Genomic DNA, 21,004 nt, shown 5'->3' on the forward strand with positions numbered 1-21,004 from the left:
TCTTTAGCGAAATGCTTGTCGTGATTGTCCGATACGTTTCTTCAGAGGGGAGACGCGCGCGCGCTCGTTTGGTTTTTATGCGGCGTTCTCCCCTGATAGTTTCTGACATCGCCTTGTGGGCTATTATAAAGTAGGTGAGATAATTTTCCGCAACGTATCTTAAAATACAAAGGAAATAGACATACATCGAAAACTTATATGAACTGAATATAATGTAAGATATCAAACGCTTTGCACTTCGATATCGAATGTGTCCACGGGCAATCTTTTGCAGCATACATGTAGAATATCATTATTACCATGAGAATGAAGAAACATGTTAGTAGGGATGGAAGCAAACAGAGACGCAATCAACAAATATTTGATTCCTCGTGGCATTCATTTCATTTGAGATTTAAGAAGAGGTAAAGTGGGATATTACTTTTGTTAACACGAAAGATATGCTGCACGAATGGATAACGAGGAAGTCTGCGTCTTTATACATATCCTGCTTGATATTTGTATGTTCTATTATATACCAAGTAGCCTGATCATTGTTTCCGTAATGTTACCCTCTTGTTTGGCCCCTTAAACGATGAACAGATTCCAAATGCATGTCTCTGTATGAAAGTAGTTGTTCCAGCCCTTCCTGCGTTGTCTTTTTTTTTTTGTCTAACTTGCTTGAAATTCATGAAGCAGACCGCTGTGTCTCCCCCCCCCCCCCCCCCCCCCCCTCCCTCCCCGTCGGGGGTTAGGTCTCAAAACTAAACCGTTTTTCATCCACTTGCAAAATTTATTCAGACAGCATCAGCACAAGACTATCAAACAAAGCCTTCCATTTACAGTTGCTACACCCATGGTCAGAAATTAGCAGCTCTCTGCTACTGTGGCAAAGCCCATGCTACATTTTCGATTCCGCGGCTCCAGTTTACCTGGTAACACTGTGTTAAATCCACAGGAGTAGTTGCAGAATAGGGCGAGCATATTTGTCCTCCCATTGTCAACTTTATGTATCTCAATTATCCTGTAGCGTTGATCACGATCTGCCAAAGTAAATGCTATATTCTGCATGACGTAACTTTCAGTATTCCCTTCTTTCATAGCCACTCCTCTTGTGCATCGTGAAGGATGAGACAAGAGGTAGCTTCTGCATGAAATGACCTGTCACTCACAAAATGTTACTGACTCAGTAAGATATCTTCAGAGGGAATATTCAGAATATTTCATACAGATGACAAGACAATGTCAGCCGAATTTACCAGGATAGGTCAGTCCCACAGCTGAAAATCACTGTTATGCCAACAGGGTTGCCAAAGTATACCTACAATGTGGCAGTCTGGACCACGCTGACAGCAAGAAGAATGTGTTTTCGTAGCCTCAATATTTCGTGATAGAATCCAGACATCCAGTCTATGGCGAGAGATTCTGCTCTTCAAATTTTAGATTTGTGGTGTGGCCATGTGCCTAGAATTTAGTAAAATCCTTCTGATTGTTATTCCCAGTTACTTGATTCGGATGACGAAAAAGTGCTGCCATTTGTTATCTACATGTCTACTGAAAGCAAGGGACATTACATAATAGCAGGAAGCCTGTGATATACTTTCAGATAAGGTTTCCTCAACTTCAGATATGTGTGATGTTAGCATCCTTACTCCATCAATAAAGATTTCTTGTTATTGAATCTTACGTACATTTTACTACTGAAGGCCTCAGGTTTCTTGCTTCCCACATAGGATACAATGGCTACCACTCTCACTGTCGCATGTCATAACCTAATTTCTTCAGCATTATCAGGCTTAATTTCGTCTACAGTCCATTATCCTTAAACATATGCCTATACTTCAAAAACTACAAGTATCATGTCTACGTAATGTTCATGCAGGGTTACTCAAGAAGCTTTTCGAATAGAAGCGAAAATCGTTTAGCGTGCGAGAATTGTATTTCGTGGTACACCTCAGAACGAAAGAAACTAAATAACAGGAAGTGCAGCAGGCTCATCATATTGAGCGTTGGCGCTGATGACCTAGACGTTGAGCACCCATAAGCCACAACACACACACTAACTGAGCGTGGGCACGGCCAACGCTGTACCCTGAATTTGGCCATACCCCTCCGAATTTACTTCCTGACAGCCCAAAGGCGTTGTCACTACAAAAATATCAGTATGTTCACACGGGAATTACTATCTATATGTAATTGCTAGAATACCTTGCGACGTCAGGTATTAGGTATCTGTTATCAGACGCTCGATCTGAGCTGTTGATTTTTATTGAACCAATCTGCTGTGTTTAGGAAATTCATCAGAGTAATTGGATGAGTTTATTATTTTGGTATAATGTATGAAAACCAACTTATTACCTTATTATTACCTTATCCTAAATAGTCCACGATTGGTTCAAATGGCTCTGAGCACTATGGGACTCAACTGCTGTGGTCATTAGTCCCCTAGAACTTAGAACTACTTAAACCTAACTAACCTAAGGACATCACAAACATCCATGCACGAGGCAGGATTGGAACCTGCGACCGCAGCAGTCGCACGGTTCCGGACTGCGCGCCTAGAACCGCGAGACCACCGCGGCCGGCGTAGTCCACGATTGGTTTGAGAGCAAGTTAAATAGTTTACTGTGTGGATAGAATGGGAGTGAATATTGAAACGGAATTATTAGAATAATGGGAAGGCAGTGATGTATCGATATGCAGCGACATGGCAGTTTTCTGAGGTAAAGGTCTGTCTCTGACATTGGAGAGAAGGGCCTAGGTTTGCCTGTATTCTTACGTTAAGCTCATTGAGTGGAAAAGCGCGGGTAGATTTCATTGTGTGCTGGGGAGGAGACAGCCGGTACTTTCAAATGCTTGACATTCTGGAGACTTGATTGACCCGGGTGCACACCACCCTCGCCGTTGGCAGGGGGAGAGCGGTAGCGTAGTAAGAGAAAGTCAGTTGCCTAGAGACGACTGAAGCAGCCGGATGGAGTGAGGAAGTGGCGGAGCAAAAGGCTCTCCGCAAAGGGAAAGGAAATGAGTGATTTAAGGCTTTAATGTTCCACCTTACGTGGAAACCTTCTTTTTTAGAGTAGATTTAATTTAATATAATATTTTGGAGAGAACGAAACTGTTAATAGGCACGTAAAAGATAGGCGAATATGAAAATACTATATCGCGACCGCGAGCAATAACTTGAAAGTTAACTGAATTTGATATTTAGTTTGAGTAATTTGGTGAACAGTGAAGTGTCAGTATTTAATTGTAAAGCAGCTACGACACAAATAGGATGCATCTGACGAAATATTAAAGCCTGAAGACCTGGCATTCACCACATGTCACTGGTGAAGAAAATGATGAAGAGTGGATGACAGAGTGCTAGGAACCGTTAGTTTATAAGTAGGAATGTGATGATTTACCATAATTCTTTTTAGTAATGGTCAATTTAAATTCATGATTTTGGTTAGTTTGTTTCAAAATATGATCTGGAAGTGTAGGGAAACATTATCTCGTGGCTTTAACTAATCGAGCTGCTAACAGAAATTCATAGTAGAAAGTAATGCTCTTAGTTTTGATCTGAAAGAATTATTTTTCAAATAAGCCATTTGTAGCTTGCGTGTGTTTCAATTTGTAATTTGGCGAGTTTCTGATATTCATGGATAAAGGCAAGGTTGCTAATTTAATATGAAAGAATAAGAAGTCACCTTTTGTGAAATGAGTCACTGGCCGTTATGGTCGAGCGGTTCTAGACGCTTCAGTCCGGAACCGCACTGCTGCTACGGTCGCAGGTTCGAATCCTGCCTCGGGCATGGATGTGTGTGATGTCCTTAGGTTAGTTAGGTTTAAGTAGTTCTAAGTCTATGGGACTGATGACCTCAGATGTTAAGTCCCATAGTACTCAGAGCCATTTGAACCATTAATTTTAAATGAGTCAGTAGACATTTACGCGTGAAGCTGATTTTTGGAACAACGGGTTGAAAGATACGTGGGAATCAGTGAGATCGCTTTCCTGAATTAAATAAAAGGGAAACGGCATAATAGTAATTCGTATAGCCATGTTATGCAGGCGATACACGAAAAGTAAGTACTGTGAAGAATTCTGTGTGTATATTTATGTATCTTTTGTAGGGGAGGTTTTGTATGGTATTTAATGGTGCACTGATATAATTAGGAAATCAGTGTAGGTAACTTGTGGAAGGTTTTCTTTCACTTGCAATAGCGTGCCGCGCACGAATATGAGGGGAACGTAAATTTGGGAACCGCGACCGTGCAAACTTTCCAACCACGTGAGACTTAGTTAAGATCGAGACACGTCAATAAATGAGAGGTGTTTTTGGAATCAGAAAGGTAAAGAATTTTTCCACTACTGGTCCGCGTGGAAATACGATCATTGCTTTGCCCAATGGTAATAAGAGTGATAGTGTGTTGCTGTGACGTTATGACTCAAGCATTGTCGGCTACCCTTCATTCCTTCCCGTGGGTAGAAAAAGGTTGTCTTCGTAAGGGACCATATGAAAGAGAAATATCTTTATATGTGCTGTTACAAGATCAGCTGTTGGCCAATTTTATCCTTTACGTTACTGGTAATAGCGTTATTATGTTGTGAGAGATGAAAGTAAGAATACGAAATAGCTTGCAGAACAGAGGAGGAGTTATTATGCAGGCCCAGTTACGATTCCGCTTACTTACGCAATTTCTTTAAATACAGTCGGGTGATTAACAGTGTACCAAATTTGGGGTTAATATTACAGAATCAAACATTTATCGGTTGGGCATACATTTGTTTATTTATTTCTTTGAGTAAAGAAATTAATTAGTAGTTTCTATGTGTAAGAATCACACAGTGACACATTTAATGAGAATACTCAGGGACTATTTAGCTTTAGTAGGTTTCCGGAACACTTTAGGTCCTCGCAACTGGTTTGGCCTTTATTTTTCTTTCAGTACCCTACCTATTCTCCCTCGTTTTCTATAATTGCTCGAAGGCGTCGGAGAAGTGATAAGGCTAAATTCCTCGAGAGATCGTGATGATCGTGTATCTCACACCATGTATTCTCTATATGTTCCCACAGACTTCATGAATTCCTTGACCCAGGTGGTAACGACCTCGTAACCTCCGCCCACATATTTTCAATGGGGTTGAGGTCTGGTGATTTTGGCACGAAAGGAAGAAGTTTTATTCTCTGCTGACATTGGAACCGGATCTGGACGGCTCTGCTATTATGAATCTGGCTATGGTCCTGTAAAGAAATAATCTTCTATTAACTTAGAAATTAAATACTTCGGACTAATACTATGAATACTTAATTTCCAGAATGTGAAAAAATTCGACAACTGCAATGGCTGTGTAGTCTAAGCTACAGATTTACAAATTATTTGGAGGATTCCACATTCGAAAATGCTTTGCTGATAGCTGTTGACAAAAACCTACGTTGACAAGGGAAGGGTGCTGGGACGGAGAGCAGAGTACAGAATGAATGGTAATGTAGTCCAAGGCGCCAGTTATAACACGCAGGTAGGCCTTCTTTCAGAATGTACCGTCCTCCTATGCTTTGGTAATATTGAGGTGGGGTGTAAGTTGTTCAGTACAGTGCAGCAGTCTATTGAACTGTTAGACTCTGTTGCATGGTTGTAAAGCTAATTTGCTTCACTTATTCAGAACGATTGCTTGCATTCACTACACAGTCCTTTTTTCTATCTTTCCACTGACAAAGATATATAGAAGAAACAAATCTGTTTTATACTGTCTTATAACGAGATATTATCTACTGACTTTACACTTGCTCGTTCGCTCAATGTGTTGCATTTACCGAAGGCGACCGTGGCCGCTGACGTCGCCTGTTCACACCTTGTGTCAACGCCGCCCCGCGCTCGGAGTAAACGCCTACAGTTGAGATAAATAGCTGATTTCAGGAATGTCAATGAAATAAGTCTTCCCTTCATATTAATGAGAACTAAATACCACTACGATTACATATCTTTATGTAATGCTCATTGCTCAAGAGGAATTCGTGTATGCAACGTTACTGTTATGACTAAGATCATAAAATCTATAAAACGTAACCCATTTAATAGATTTGCATGTGCGTTGGGAATACTAAACATGAAAACAATTTTTTATTTCTCATATAATTTTTAATCAGGACAATGCAGGCAGCTGTCAGCTGATATCAAAACTGAATGTAAAGGAGGAATACAGAAAAAGATATACGAGAAACAAATCTCGAACCCATGAACTATCCTGAAAATGTGCTGACGCAGCTATCTCACAATTTCAAAGGATAAGAAAACTATCCTGTCCACTTTCCGAGGACGATACTTCCTGACAGAAAGCACACTAGGGTGAACGGCTTTAGGTTCAGACACCAGGTCCCTCAAACTACGTAGCCAGTACGTTCGCTCTCCGATTCCTAGCCCCGTCATCACGCACTCCCCATGTCAAAGTGGCTGGTAGAAACGAGCGCGAACGACCTGGGATTAGGGGATACAGACCACGCCTCTCCTGTTTGGAAGATGTGTTATCATTCACCCATGCCAGGAGGTGAGGAAATACACATTTTAATTTTACATGTGGACATTGCTGCGCAATTATACTGTAAGTTACAAGAAGTAACCTAGAGAAAAAGAGTGTATACCTTGGGGGATATGTTATAGATCATGATTGTAATGTTAGTAAAGTACTGTAAAGTATATTTTATCTTATGCTTAAGTGTAAAATAAAAATCAGCCAAGGCAGTAAACAGCGAAAAGTACAGCATGCCTCCAAGAAACTTACGAATATCGTACAATTGTAATAAAAGGAAATATAGTTATGTCTTTTTGGGCAGGCCTATTCGGGAACAAAGTAAGAACAACCAAATTAATTACAGGTTTGTATGGGCTGCTAGTTAAAAGGGAAGAAATGAACCGACAAAGAAATAATTCCTTCATTAATTTAGAAATGGATCGAAATGGAAGGTTTAATTTTACTGTTATAAAAAACTGGCCTGGGTTGAGTTGATTAGTTCCAGTTTTTTAATAAATTAGAGCCTAATAATCAATAAAAATGGAATAAAATATGAATATAAAGTCTGTAAATGAGTAAGCGTGGACGTCCTTTGTCTACTTATCTGCTTCGAATATAGGGTACTAAAAACAAGTAAACCATATTTCGAGAGCTGATAAAATGGACAGAAACAAGACAAAAATATCCAGTAAACAAGCTAAGGAGTCTGAAATGAATATCTTAAGAGCAATGACCACTTCTTCACCTTTACTACTCTGAAACACATCACTTGTTCTACTCAAAACACTTCTCTTGTACTGAAGAAGTGCGTGTAGCTCCTACGATACGCAGTTTGTCTTGTTTTAGTCCATACTACCGACTCACAAAGTATGGAATACCACTTTCCTCAACACCGTGTATATATATAACAGAATCAATACAAACAACGGCACAGGAAACATTAATAGTTAAATTCAATCGTGAAAAGATACGCTGCATCTCATCTGTTAACAGTTTTCCAATAGTTCCAGATTTAGAGACAAAATGAACAATATTTTGCTGGTATTATCCGAAAATCGAGAAAAGAATAACGATGGAATGTAAGAACAACAACAAATGGTAATGGCACATGAACACAGCAATAAAATCTCATGGCATTAAACTGCAGCACTTCAGCCACTTCTCGACCAGAATGAGAGAGAAATAGATGCTTAACAAAAGTAAACCGAAGAACAGCGCTAGCACACCATTTATTTTTACGAATAGTATTCTCTCAGGTAGACACACAAGTGATAGAAATATAGAAATACACTGCAAAATGGATGATGTGGAGTATTCTTTTCTTTGGAAGTAAAAGATGGGATCTGAAAAAATAAAGAATGGTCCGCCTACAGGTAACAGGATACTGAATGTAGTGGAAAATGACCAAAACAAAGTAGAAGCAGATGGAAACGAATCGCAGAGTCGTAGAAGAAGTAACTGTGGAGAGAAGTCGAAGAAGAGAAAATATAAGTAGGAAGATGAAATTCATGTTTATACACGGCGTCTTCCTTACAAATACATTTATGGAACGAGGCACTAAGGAAGAAACTAAGATTATGCCCGGGAAAGCTATATTCACCGCCATCAATAACAAAACAAGGTGGAGAAATCATAATTATATGACTGCCAAAGTAAAGTAGTCCCTTCGATAAGAAGTAGAGCTTATCAATGAATAAATCGTAGGAAAACCCAGAAATACTCTTAATTGTTCCTCACGTCTACTATTCATACCTGGAATTCAGTATGTTAATGTAGGCCTCGCCATTGAGAATTCCCTCTTTCTCGAGGGAGAACTTACCCCATGAGCCGAGATAAAGCTCCATACAACTATGGAGGACCGTCCACTTCTTTGTCTTTCGGTAAGATACATTGGCTGGAAGCGCTGTCCTCGTGGGTGGTGTACCTAATGCAAAAATCATTTGCGTGTTAATGCAAATATTCACAAATTCAGTGGTAGCATTTATTTATCAGAGGAGGGATGAACTACTAAAATCATGATATAGGGAACTGTTTATATTTCTTATTTTTTGCCTACTATAAATGCAAACTCACTAACAACATAAACTTAAAACTTTGAGGAGAAAATTTCGTGTCTCGCCTGAGCAGGGGCGTTGCTACAGAAGGAAAATATTTTTTCATCCGAAAAAACTACTCTACTCCAGTCAAAGTCGATATATTCTTCTGCAAAAGCCATCCCACCAATCCTCTGATAGTCGGTCAATGGCTGCTTTATAGCAGCTCTCCGACAATATAAATGGCGTTTCTCAGTCTCCTTGTAACAGTCTCTCCGCTTCCGGGAAACTGAGATAGCTCTTACGACAACTGGATTAGCACGTATATTCTCCAAAACACGTTGATCATCTGCTGCAGTGGACACACGTGGCCGGCCACTTCCTCTTTTCCGACCTATACAGACCCTTTCCTGGTATTCGTTCCACCAGGTTCTAGCTTTTCTTGCCGGTACTCCCACTTTTCTGCAGCTTCTGATGCCGAGTAGTTGCCATGCTCAATCAGTGGAACCACACGCACCCTACTCTCTCGATTCCACTACGACTTCATTGCGACTGTCGCCCTTGTGACGTTACCACGCGTTTTATAAAGAGAATCATTTATAACTCAGTGGAGAAACGAAGACTCACAAAATAAAAGAATATCTTTTTTCAGTTATCTGACACCAAAAATATAAACTCCGTTAAAGTGCTTTGTCAAGAATCACTATTAAGAAAGAAACGAGAATCATTAGGCAAGATATTAAACGATGCTGTTCTTCATTTAAGTCAGACCACAAACAAACAATAAAAGGTAAATTAAGGTTTCTGTCCTATTTATAATACTCATGTTACCCATTCGACTTATTACTTGAGCAACATGTTGAAAAAACACTGCGCCCTCTTGACACTGCCACTCGCACCATCTGACGTGATGAGCAGCGTGCGCAGTCACGCTGCGGCAGCCACTGTGATATAGAAACAGCAGTCGGTCTTGACCGTGATCACATTACTCGACTACCCAAAAACTGACTCCCATTCTCAAATCCAACGGAACTAGTGGAATCTGCTTACCCGACTTTTTATCGACACAATACGTCTTTCCCATACGCTACTAGACTCGAAAGCATTCATGAAATGGGTTTTTCGAAAAGCATATAAATCACTTCTGCATCTTGTGACGTAAAACATGGGCATTGTTACTGCCCACAGTGCTGTATTCCAGGACTTGCTGCCAGCAGTCCCTTCTTCAGAAGTGGTCTTTTGTATTTTCGAATTGCTGCTCAAATGATTTGATGCTCTATAGCAAGTCAGAGCTTTATGGGTGCCTAACTTGCGGTGTGATTAACACACGTTATAACGCTTTAGGAAATCTCTGAGGTAGGAAACAATGAGAAAAGTTCGAAAACATTTCAGTCCGCCATCAAGGAATCGGCTGAAATTAAAATAAGTCAAGCGAAAAGCTACATAACGTGACCAGGTATTCTATCAATTACAAGCTGGAAGTAGTTCCCATAAGAGTACACAGATGCGTTTGTATGAAGATCACATTTTGGTCTATCAGGAACTAAATCCGCGGAAACTGGTCCAGCTTCACGCCACCACACCAAACCCTCCCCACGCTCGCTGTGGTCAACTTGCTTCTCTTAATTTTATTTTCTTTCATTCGGCCTGGAGTGTGCTGCAAATTGAAAGGCTCGTTCAGCGGTTCTGAGCGCTTTTATAAGTACAATTTCGTGATTGCATCACGGAAACATTACATGTAGATTTTATTTCTCTTTCCTTGGCGTATAGCCTTTAATAAAAGGGTAATGAACAGTAGTTAAATTAAGTAAGACTATGCAGAGGGTATTAGGTGAGGAAATGAGACGATGGTAGTCGTAGGCGTGATTTCCCACGTGGGAAGCGAAATAACTATTGCGTCAGAAGTAAGAAGGATATGAAATATTGTCTGGAAATAGAAACAATAGCTTTATTGAATAAGAAAACCTGAAATATCAGAAAATGAATTCAAATATCAAGGCGTCTACTCCGAAAGTATTTCTCTCCGATCCTGCTGTTATTTGATGATGCAGGTAATAGTCGATAAGCATGAACAGTGGTAATAAATTGACTTCAACCATGATACGAATCACAGATATGGGAATATTATTCAAAGGGTTAATAATTAGATTTTCTTCTCTTTTTAGACTTGTAGGCATACCGCCATATCTGTCAATCGGATTGCATTGTATCCGCATTCGTTCGTGAAGAATTCCTGCTAAGAAAACCGAATCTTTTTGCCACTAACGTAGTAAAGGACTCACAACGTCTTACGCTTTACTTCTGCAACTGTGTTGGTATCAGAATGGTTTGCGGCTTTGGGACTGTATTGTATCTGCTACATCCATTTAATATTTTCTTGTCATCTAGATCAAATATCGTGAATAATTACCACAGACGCAGTGGTTTTGAGTTAGGAAACGTATTTCAGTTCAAAATGGTCGCTTCATGCAAAAGGTGGCCGTACGCTCATGCTTCACGTTGCGAGCTGTATCCGTCAGCTACGATTATGGTAAGGGCAGTATTTACTACTGTGCGAACACGGCACTGCTGCAGTAAAGTACTCAATATATATACCTATAGCTGTTTTCTTCATTGGTTCCAGTTTTTCTGCAAAAACTTTATGTTATCAATTCCGTCCGCTACTGCTGTTTTTTTAAGTTCCAATGCCTAAGGGACCAAACTGCTAGGGTCATCAGTCCCTAGACGTAGAAACTACTTCCACTAACTTATTCTAAGGACAGCACACACATCCATGCCCGGGGGAGGACTACAACCTCCGGCGGAAGCGGCCGCGAAATCTGTGACACGGCGACCAAGACCGCGCGGCCACCCGCCGCGGCAACTGCTGTTCTAAAGGTCACAACTTAGAGACTGTTCATAACTCTCCGTATCATATGTGTTCTGGAAACCTCTCAGGATTTGCAACAGTTGTCTTATTCGCGAATGCCAATTAATGTCAGCAACAAAACAAGACTATGTCCCTGAAGTGACTAGAACTAACTGTCAGTGACACGAATTTGTGTTGTTTACATCATCTCGGTGTCAAGCAAAACGGTAATAGTTACTGAAGCAATAAACGAGGTTATTATTGATGTATTAACTATGGCAGCAATGAAGATAAAAACGTATGAAAATGCACATCAGCGTATTTTCTCATTGTTTCCTTTCTTCTTCAGTAGTCTCACATAACATTTTTCTTTGTGAATCCACCATATCAGTTCGATGTTTAGGACTATTATGCATAATAACACCAGATATTCTAGTCGTGTATAACAAATTTCACTGAAGCTGACCAGTATAAGTACACAATTCATTCGCAGATTTCAGTGGTGTAATGTGATGTCGGGTTGGCGTCTGGCAGCGCAGCCCCACTACGGCTGACAGGCTGTGGATAGCAGTGAGGCCTTCCTGATCTGATATGCTTTCTTCATGTTGTTACTGTTTTTGGTACTTGGCAGACGTTTTCAAAGTGTTTGACACGTCTGTGGTCATTCACTCTTAGGATTGGTGCCGAGGGATAAAACTCAAGTCGCATAATATTCTCTTTTTCTATTGACGAGTAATCTGGATAGTCGTCACGTTCAGATGCCATCTACATCGCAAATTTGATATTACGATCCTAGGAACTACGCTTTCGGGACGTGCTTGAGTCATATTCTAAGGAAAGGTACTTTCTGGGTCACATTATATTACACTATCAAGAAGAACCGAATTTTCCTTTTTCTCTGCAAACATCCAGAACTAAATTCAGAAAAAAATGCTAAGAAGATTATTGCATTGTGCCCACTCAAAGATCAACATATTTATATATATATTTATTTTCACAGCAATTCCCGTTCTGCATTGCAATAAACTTCATTCATTGTTTGCTTTTTCCTGTAGCGATTATTATGGTCATTCTCTCACTCGCAAGAGTGGTCACACCCCTATTTGGCGTAGATGTACATGAAGAGTAGTTATGAAAGAAGGAAATAATGAATGTTACGTCATGCAGAATACACTCATTTACTTCGGCACCTCGTGATCAATGCTATTGGAGACGTGAGACTCTAAAGTTGACATGGGAGGATAGATTTCAAGGGAGGAAACGTATGAAGACGCAGACTTCCTCGTTATCCATATGTGCGGCATATTTTTCGTGTTGACGAAAGTAATATCCCGCTTTACCTCTTCTTAAATCTCAAATTAAATGAATGCTACGAGGAATGGAATATTTGTTGACTGTGTCTCATTTTGTTTCTCTACCTACCAACATATTTCTTCATTCTCATAGTAATCTTGATATTCTACATGTATGCTGCAAATGATTGCACGTGGACTCATGCGACATCGAGGTGCAAAGCGTTTGGTATCTTACATTATATTCAATTCAAATAAGTTTTCGAAGTATGTTTACTTCGTTTATATTTTGAGATGATTATAAGCGTTACGGAAAATTATCCCACCTACCTTATACATACCCCCCAAGGCGATGTTAGAAACTATCAGGGGAGAACGCCGCATAAAAACCAAAAGTGCGCGCGCGTCTCCCTCTGAAGAACCGTATCGGACAATGACAACAAGCATTTAGCTAAAGAGCTGCCTCATAAGAGAGCTGAGAATTGGCAACGTTGTAGCAAGTATTTCTCAACACTGTGATGTTTCATTTACTTCCGGGTGCAGCCCGGCATTACCTCGCTAAATTCACTTGGCATTCGTTTTTCACATCCAAGACTCTCATCTTACAGTGGATTATCACTGTAAGATGAGAAACTTAGAAAGTATATTTAATTTCAAGACCGGCGTTCTCCATGTAAGTAACAACTGTTTGTGCGTTTAATGTTGCGTTTTAAGGCTCAGGCAATATTGCAATGACTAAGAACCTGTTGCCACCAGTGTGTCGTTAGCTCACTGGTTCCCTTATACGATGCGCTGCTAGTTTATATTAAATGTTAGTTCCAATCTCGGTAACAACCGCGGATCCTAACCTTTTATTTTCGGTTTTAATTAATGGAGTTGCAAACTGCTAGTAAAAATTCATTGTACGAAATCTGAAGAATGTCTTTACATATAAATCTTCGTACAATTTCGACTTAGTATATTATATTAATATCATGGATGTCTCCTTTGCAAATGCCAACGTACTTCACTGTAAAATAGTTTCTGAAAAGATTCAAACCGACTGTCAACGATACAAATTTGAGCTTTGTTCTTCATATAGGTCTGACATGTCAGGAGGCTGTTTATGAAGTGAACATGTTGATTAGTATAGTTCCTCTCTTCTAAATTTTTTCAATAGCATTTAACTGTAGACGTTTTCTGACACCGGCATTAGCAATTCCTTTCCTAAAAAACGATAACTTTTCTGGTTTAAATCTGATGACCTTAACTATCACTTCCGATCAACGTTAAATACTTCCATACATGGAACTCCAAATGTGCAGTACTCCTGCACTGATACCGAGCATGCATTGCACGGTAAGCACACAGTTTATCGCATAGAGGTACCACAAGGAATGAAAAAAAACTGTAATACACTTTACATCACAGACGCTCACTCTGCCTTGACGAAAACATCCGAATATTGGCCAAAAGTTGAACAAATAAATGACTTTGAAAGGAAAACAAACGAGGTATGAAGCATTTATAAATTAATCGAATGTAGTGAGGTGGTTTCAGTCTATAAAATTAATTTCGGGCCGATTAATGTACTACAGTACCCATCAACTAATCCATTGCCTTCGAGCGCGTATGGAAATCTTAGTAATTTTCTTTGGAGCAACATTTAATAATATTAAGCGTTTTAAATTACCAAAAGCTGTGAGCGGTAGCAGGCTCTTTCGATAAAGAACGGCGGAGTGCAGCGCCGGTAGCCAGCTAATGGATCCCGGAGGTTTGTCGCATACGGCGCCCAGGCGAGGAGAGTCTGCAAGAAATCTGTCGCAAAATGGTTACTGGATAGAAGTTTGTTATCGGTGTGTCAGAAAGTAACATACACTGAGTCTGAGCTACCATTACATTCACGTCTTCAGCGTTCAGACAGAAGAGGCTATCAATTTTTTTTTTTTTGCTCCAGTTGGTCTCGATCGACAGATATCATAAACAAAAACAACGGACGCTACCACTAGACCACGGGCGTAAACTACATACGGCTTCTCTAACATGGGACAAGCCTTTCTTCAGGACGTGTTGCAGTCTACAGTGTTGCTAGATTGTGCAGATAGTCGGACTAATTGTAATTAGTTGCTTATGGTGCTGACAACTCATCCGTCAGTTACGAGAACAATCGATCTGTTTTCGTGGAGTTGAAATAAGTGTTTGAACCACATCTTATTGCAGGACATTTTCACATGCATATACTGCAAATTATTGCTAAATATGGATTAAAACTGCCGTAATACGATATTGAATCATTATTTGTTAAGGTATTTAATGAGCGTTCTTCATGTGGGAAGAAGGTGAGTGAACTTAACAACGTTTCTAATTCCTGCAGACAGAGTACTCCACTCTATTTCTGCATGTTCCTACATACTTTTTTACAAATTTTCCTGTTGTAGATAGATTTCTCCAGAACTGGTCATATTTTAAATCCTATTTTCTAAGCCAGGGTGAAGACAATACTGCTAAACATATTTGAACATTAGTAACTCATGAAAACGACAGTGAAGTGGACAATGAAGAAACACTTCCAGATATTTACATTTATCTTGTCCAAAATCTTCTGCGTTTATTTAGTACAAGCATTCTGGAATATCTAGAAAAACGGTTTAACTTCAATGAACAATCAATTTTTAAACCTAGCTCTCAATTAAATCTTGAAGATTTCTTAAAAAGGCGAACACAATTAAACTTACAGATTTTTTCAACATAAATATAAATGGCGACGGACTATAATCTGAAATATGTGCACCGCATGACGCCTTGCCATTCATTAAGGCTCTACCAGACTGAAACATTTCAAAGGAACAAACAAAAAAATGGTTCAAATGGCTCGGAGCACTATGGGATTTAACTACTAAAGTCATCAGTCCCCTAGAACGTAGAACTACTTAAACCTAACTAACCTAAGGACATCACACACATCTATGCCCGAGGTTCCAGACTGTAGCGCCTAGAACAGCTCGGCCAACTGGCCAGCCATTCATCCCATTGTGAATAAAACAGTCAGTGCCTTCATGGAAACACTTTTGCCGCTGCCGACAAATCAATTATTGTAACCAGGTGTGCACCTCATCGCCCGAAGCAAGTCGACAGCCACTAATGTCTTTCTTCAGGGTTTCAAAAACACCGCATTGGGAGAGATCGGGACTTGTATTTAGAATGTATGAAGGCTTGCCAGCGAAACTTCCTTACCATACTCGAAACAACCTTGGCAATATACGATTTCCGTATTTTTGTTGCCTTGAAGAAAGACATTCGTTCTCGCTTATTTGTTGCAGACGAAGAAGTGCGCGCCTGGGTACAATCCTGATCGCGTAGACAACCACAAAAGAATTTTCCGTGAAGGCAATGGCCGTGTGGTCTTAAGTGTGAGATAAATACATTAACGGCTATGGTGATTACTTTCGAAATATTCTGCTATTCACTTACGTTTTTCCCATCTGTCTGGTTTTCATTTGACTGCCTCACATTTTGGTAAGTTACCTGTCTCCTCTTCACTGTGATTACATTACGATCTTCTAAGTCACGTGCTTATTCTTTAATAACGTGACAAAAGACACGAATTTAAAAATGTTATTAGAGTTTATCGCTGTGACTTCATCTTCTGTACTAGTGTGAAAATAGTCTGGACAATATAAGACAAAGAAAAGAAATACGAGACCCATGAATTTCTGTGGGGCAGTGTAACAAGTGCATCATCCAACTGCTGCTGCAACATTATTTTCAGAATGTAACTGCCTGCACGGGCTCTTCTGAAACTGAATCAAAAAAAGAAACTGGAGAGCGTGTGCAGTCCGTGCTCCGCGAACCCCACCGTCACTGACGGACAGAGTAGGACAGCTGTTGCTCTTGCTGTTGCGACAGCGCCGGCGGCGACGCGTTACGTCGCGTCGTTACAGCCTGGGGTAGCTTACGACTTGCTTTATGGATGCCAGCGGCGGCTGCAAATGGCCGGCCCCTTTATCCAGTACCGTGCTACGGCCTCGTAAAGACCGTGTAGCAGGTGCGAGTTACTTCGTCCAAGCATCATGAAACAGTACGATACTAGTTCATAAACTGATTATGCAGCCGTCCAAGAGACACTGTCACGCAAGCAAGAGCGTTCGACCGAAATGCTAAAATATAAGGTACCCAAGAAAAATTTAAATTCTTTTTCATTAAGATAGGGAAAATATTCAAGAGTCAAAATAATTTGAATGAATGTAGAAACCAGACAGTATTCAAACTGTTAGCCATAGTCTTCCAAACACATCTGATAACGGTGGCCGATGGATTCCAACACGTTCCAAATAGTTGGAGTTACCATTTTGGCAAATTCACTTTCAGTGACTGCTTTCAACTCGTGAGAGTGGCTGGTCTTCTGCAATAAGCAATGTGACTGACATGCTCTCTTTGCAATAAATACTCCCTACGGGTCAAATTTAGTGAGCTTGGGGGGGTGCTCGGTACTGCCTCTTCGTCCCATCCACCTGTCCATTAGGTGTCTGTTGAAGTAGACCGTTACGTTCCGATGGAAGTCAGGGGGAGGGGGGCGCTCCCTCCTGCTGGAATACCATTCTCCATGTCTAAACATCCCTTCAATGCGTGGTTAGCGTATTCTTATAGTACGTTCAGGTAATTTTCCCCAGTCGCTGTATCCTCAAAAAAGAAAGTTCCAATCAGACTAAATGCTGATAAGCCGCACCACACTTTAGCTCCTGGTAGGTTAACGCGGTATTCCACGCGAACGATAGGATTCTCAACTCTGCAGTATGTACAATTATGATGATTAACTGAACCATTTAACTTAAAAGTAGTCTCTTCACTACAAACAATGTTGTATTGGAACCGTTCGTGCTGTACACATCTTGCTTGACACCAATCACAAAATTCAGTTCTGCAGTAGACACGCTTCAAAAATACGACGGTCTCTGCTGCTTCCTAGGAGATTTGTTGAAATCTTTCTACGATTTCTCTTCCTCTTGTGGGACCGATGAATGAACTTGGTCTTCTAGAATGGTTGTTGTGGGTATTCTGGGCAACTCATTGTACCTCAAGTTTATATCGCGGACAAGTAATTGCGTCTCGTTGAAATTTCATACCGAACTGTCTTTGCCCTTCACTTAGATTCTCAGCCTTCCGGTAGTACTCCAGAATTAACTTCCTTCGCTCAAGGTTCAGCCAGCCTTTAGCTGTTTTCCAAGCTATCACAGCCGGCGGGGTAGCCGAGCGGTTCTAGGCGCTACAGTCTGGAACCGCGCGACCGCTACGGTCGCAGGGTAGAATCCTGTCTCGGGCATGTATGTGTGTGATGTCCTTAGGTTAGTTGGGTTTAAGTAGTTCTAAGTTATAGGGGACTGATGACCTCAGAAGTTAAGTCCCATAGTGCTCAGAGCCATTTGAACCATTTTGAACCAAGCTATCACAAGTGAAAGAAGGAAAAAGTATTGTAAGTATGAGCTGTAAATGATTGTATTCATTTTTGGGCCCAACCTGTAGTTATCAAATGAGTGATGGAGCCTAATTAACGAAAACAATACGACAGTTCTATAATATGTACCTACTTTGTCCATGAGCTGTGGCGGCTCATTTCACTATCCATAACTTTTAGCTGCCGTCTCACCAGTGAGGAGCGGATTACTCCCTTGTGCGGTTATCACTGCCTCTCATAGTCTTTAAAAGCGGCCACTAGAACCGCAACTAAAGAGAGAGGCCTCCGAATAGAGCGGCGCAGGCAGTTGGCTGATGTTTCCGTACGGTCCGGAACCGTGCTTGGAACGACACACATGAGGTGCCGATCCGTACGACGGCTTTTCCGGGTCGTCGTTCATTTTTCTTCAACTGGGCAGAAGGCAAAGATCTCGTTCTCTCACGTTATGCGCGACTAGTCGTTCAGCTCAGTGCACCGATTTCCAACTCCTCAATCTGTATGAACAGATGTGTTCATCTTCATTGAATACTCATGTGCACCTTGGTACCTGGCTCTGTGGTTTTAGGAGTAGTGTATTGCCCTGTCTACTCCGTATGGTTGTGCAGTGACATCTTAATCGGCTGACCAGCTTTTTCTTCCCAAAAATTTGCCATGTTTAATGTTGTTATGATTCTGTAATGTGCTCAGTTTTCACACATAGCTGTATCAGGAACCTATGTCTTACCTATCTTTTTAATTGTGTATATTTTAAAATTCTGATGCAAGAGAACCAGTTGTGTCAAGTTTTAATGTTTTCCCAATGTGGTGGGCTCTCTGGTATTGCTTTTATACAGCCCTTTTAAGCAAGTTGTGGGCTCCAGCTAATAGTAAGATACCAGCTAGTTGTTTATTATATATATTCCTGGAATAAACTACAGCTCCCTTTCTGCAGATCTGTTAGAGAAACTTATTCCCTAGGGCATATCAGCTAATTGGAAACGCCCTGTTTGTACAACCATGGTTAAAACGTAACTTTACTTGTAGTATAATCCAGTCAGACACTTATTTTTCTTGTTTGTTAACTGCGCTTAGTAAACTGCTGGGAGAGTGTTCTTTGTCGGCAACTTCTTGCCACGTGGGCCTGGCTCTGGAGCATTTCATAGCGTGGCTTGCTATTCGTTTATAGTCGCGCCTCCTAGCTGTCTGCTCGAGTTGAGCATCTTATGTTATCTGAAATGCACTGTAAACAAAATTTTGCTGTCGGCCAAGAGGCCTTTTATTAACTGGCTCTGCACAGGAAATTTTCTCTTTAATGTTATATATATATTGTATTCTTGTTCTAAGTTTTATTGTAAATTTTTTGTATAAAACCTGCATAAATATTTATCTTTTGGTGCCCTACCTAGTGTCTTGGACTTACATTCACTTGAAGAAATTTATTTTGAATTACTTTAATTATCTTCATTGGCTGAATATTTAAAGTTGTTTCATTGAACATTTTAAAAGAGCTCGTATTGTTAAGGTCTTATTTCTAGAATTTGTTCGAGCTTATTATTACTGTAATTTAACGACTCTCTCACTCACCAATTTCAACGCCTGTAATGGCAAATCAACTTCTATTTTTTTAGCTGTTTTTCAAAGGGGATCTGTTGTTATCAAACAAAATATATAAAAATAAATGTTCTTGTCGAAGGATAAGTTATGACAGTTAAAGGGGGCAATTTCTTCCATGTCATTTTCCTAATCCTGGTAATTCTCGATTTCAGTTATAGTCTACTATGTGTTATTTCTTTCGAAACAACTTCACTAGTGATTGTTTAGTGTCTTTGAAGTATTTGATCAAATATATTGCTCATTATGGAAAGAGAATGTAAAGTACGTCTCATCATCATTTCCAAGCTGCAGCTCGAACAGTGGCGATGGTACACAGTGATTTTCACATAAAATGTGAATGCAGCTAACGTCAGCTACGTAATTCCTTTGAAAGATATTGAAGTACTTCCAGAATAATTTTCAATAGATGTTATGTTTTCCTCTTTTAAATTTTGTTGTTTTTTAGGAGAAAGAAACACCAATACTTGTGAGGTGCTGCATTAGCCGCTTTCGTGATGCAAAGAAACCCATAATCCGGGATTTCATTAGACGACCATCTTGATATTACCTTAGTTTTCGGTGCTATCGTAGCTGCCTAATCAAATATGGCCATTCAGGTCCAATTCGCCCTGAGGATGAGGGATAATGTCAGTCTACGTTTTCATGTTTCAGCTTTGCCGACAGAGGGAGATGATGCAATATTAAAGACACATACTCCTGTTCGATATGGCAGCGTTCAGATACCATCTGGCCCGCAAACTTAAGTCTCTTCTCCGTAGTTCGCCTAATTAGACTTCGGTTCCGTGGTCTAGGGGTGCCGGTACGGTAGCTGGTGGCTCAGACTGTTCGGACAGAGAGTTGACTGGTCTATGAAAAAAAAAACTGTGTGGAAGGATCAACAATGAATTTCAACGGATGTCATGTGACGTACGCTACGACCAAATACAACGAACAATACCGAACAAAACGAAAAGACAAAAAAAAATAAAAGTGGGGTAGTATCTTTGATTAATGATCTAAGCGTTCTTGGTCCCAGTTTTAAACCCTTCACTGCTTAAATTTTGATTACTAATCAGCATTGGCGGCCGAAGGCTTCTGGCATAAGAAACTACCCTCATTCTGCCAAAGCCTTGTCAAAGAGGCTGTATTAAACCAGTCACAAGACTGATGACCCAAGAAAAACTCCCCTAAGCAATTTAAAGCGAATGCCTGGATGATTCCTTTGAAAACGTCACTGCCGCCTAATTTCCTCATCCTTTTCCGATTCGACCTACTGCCCTCTCTCTAGATTACTGAACACATTTTTTCTTTCAATTAGATACAATATGGCTCTCAACTAACTCTTGGCTGCTTTCGTTT

The sequence above is a fragment of the Schistocerca gregaria genome, chromosome 5 (genome assembly GCF_023897955.1).
Source record: "Schistocerca gregaria isolate iqSchGreg1 chromosome 5, iqSchGreg1.2, whole genome shotgun sequence".
Classification (NCBI taxonomy): Eukaryota; Metazoa; Arthropoda; class Insecta; order Orthoptera; family Acrididae; genus Schistocerca; species Schistocerca gregaria.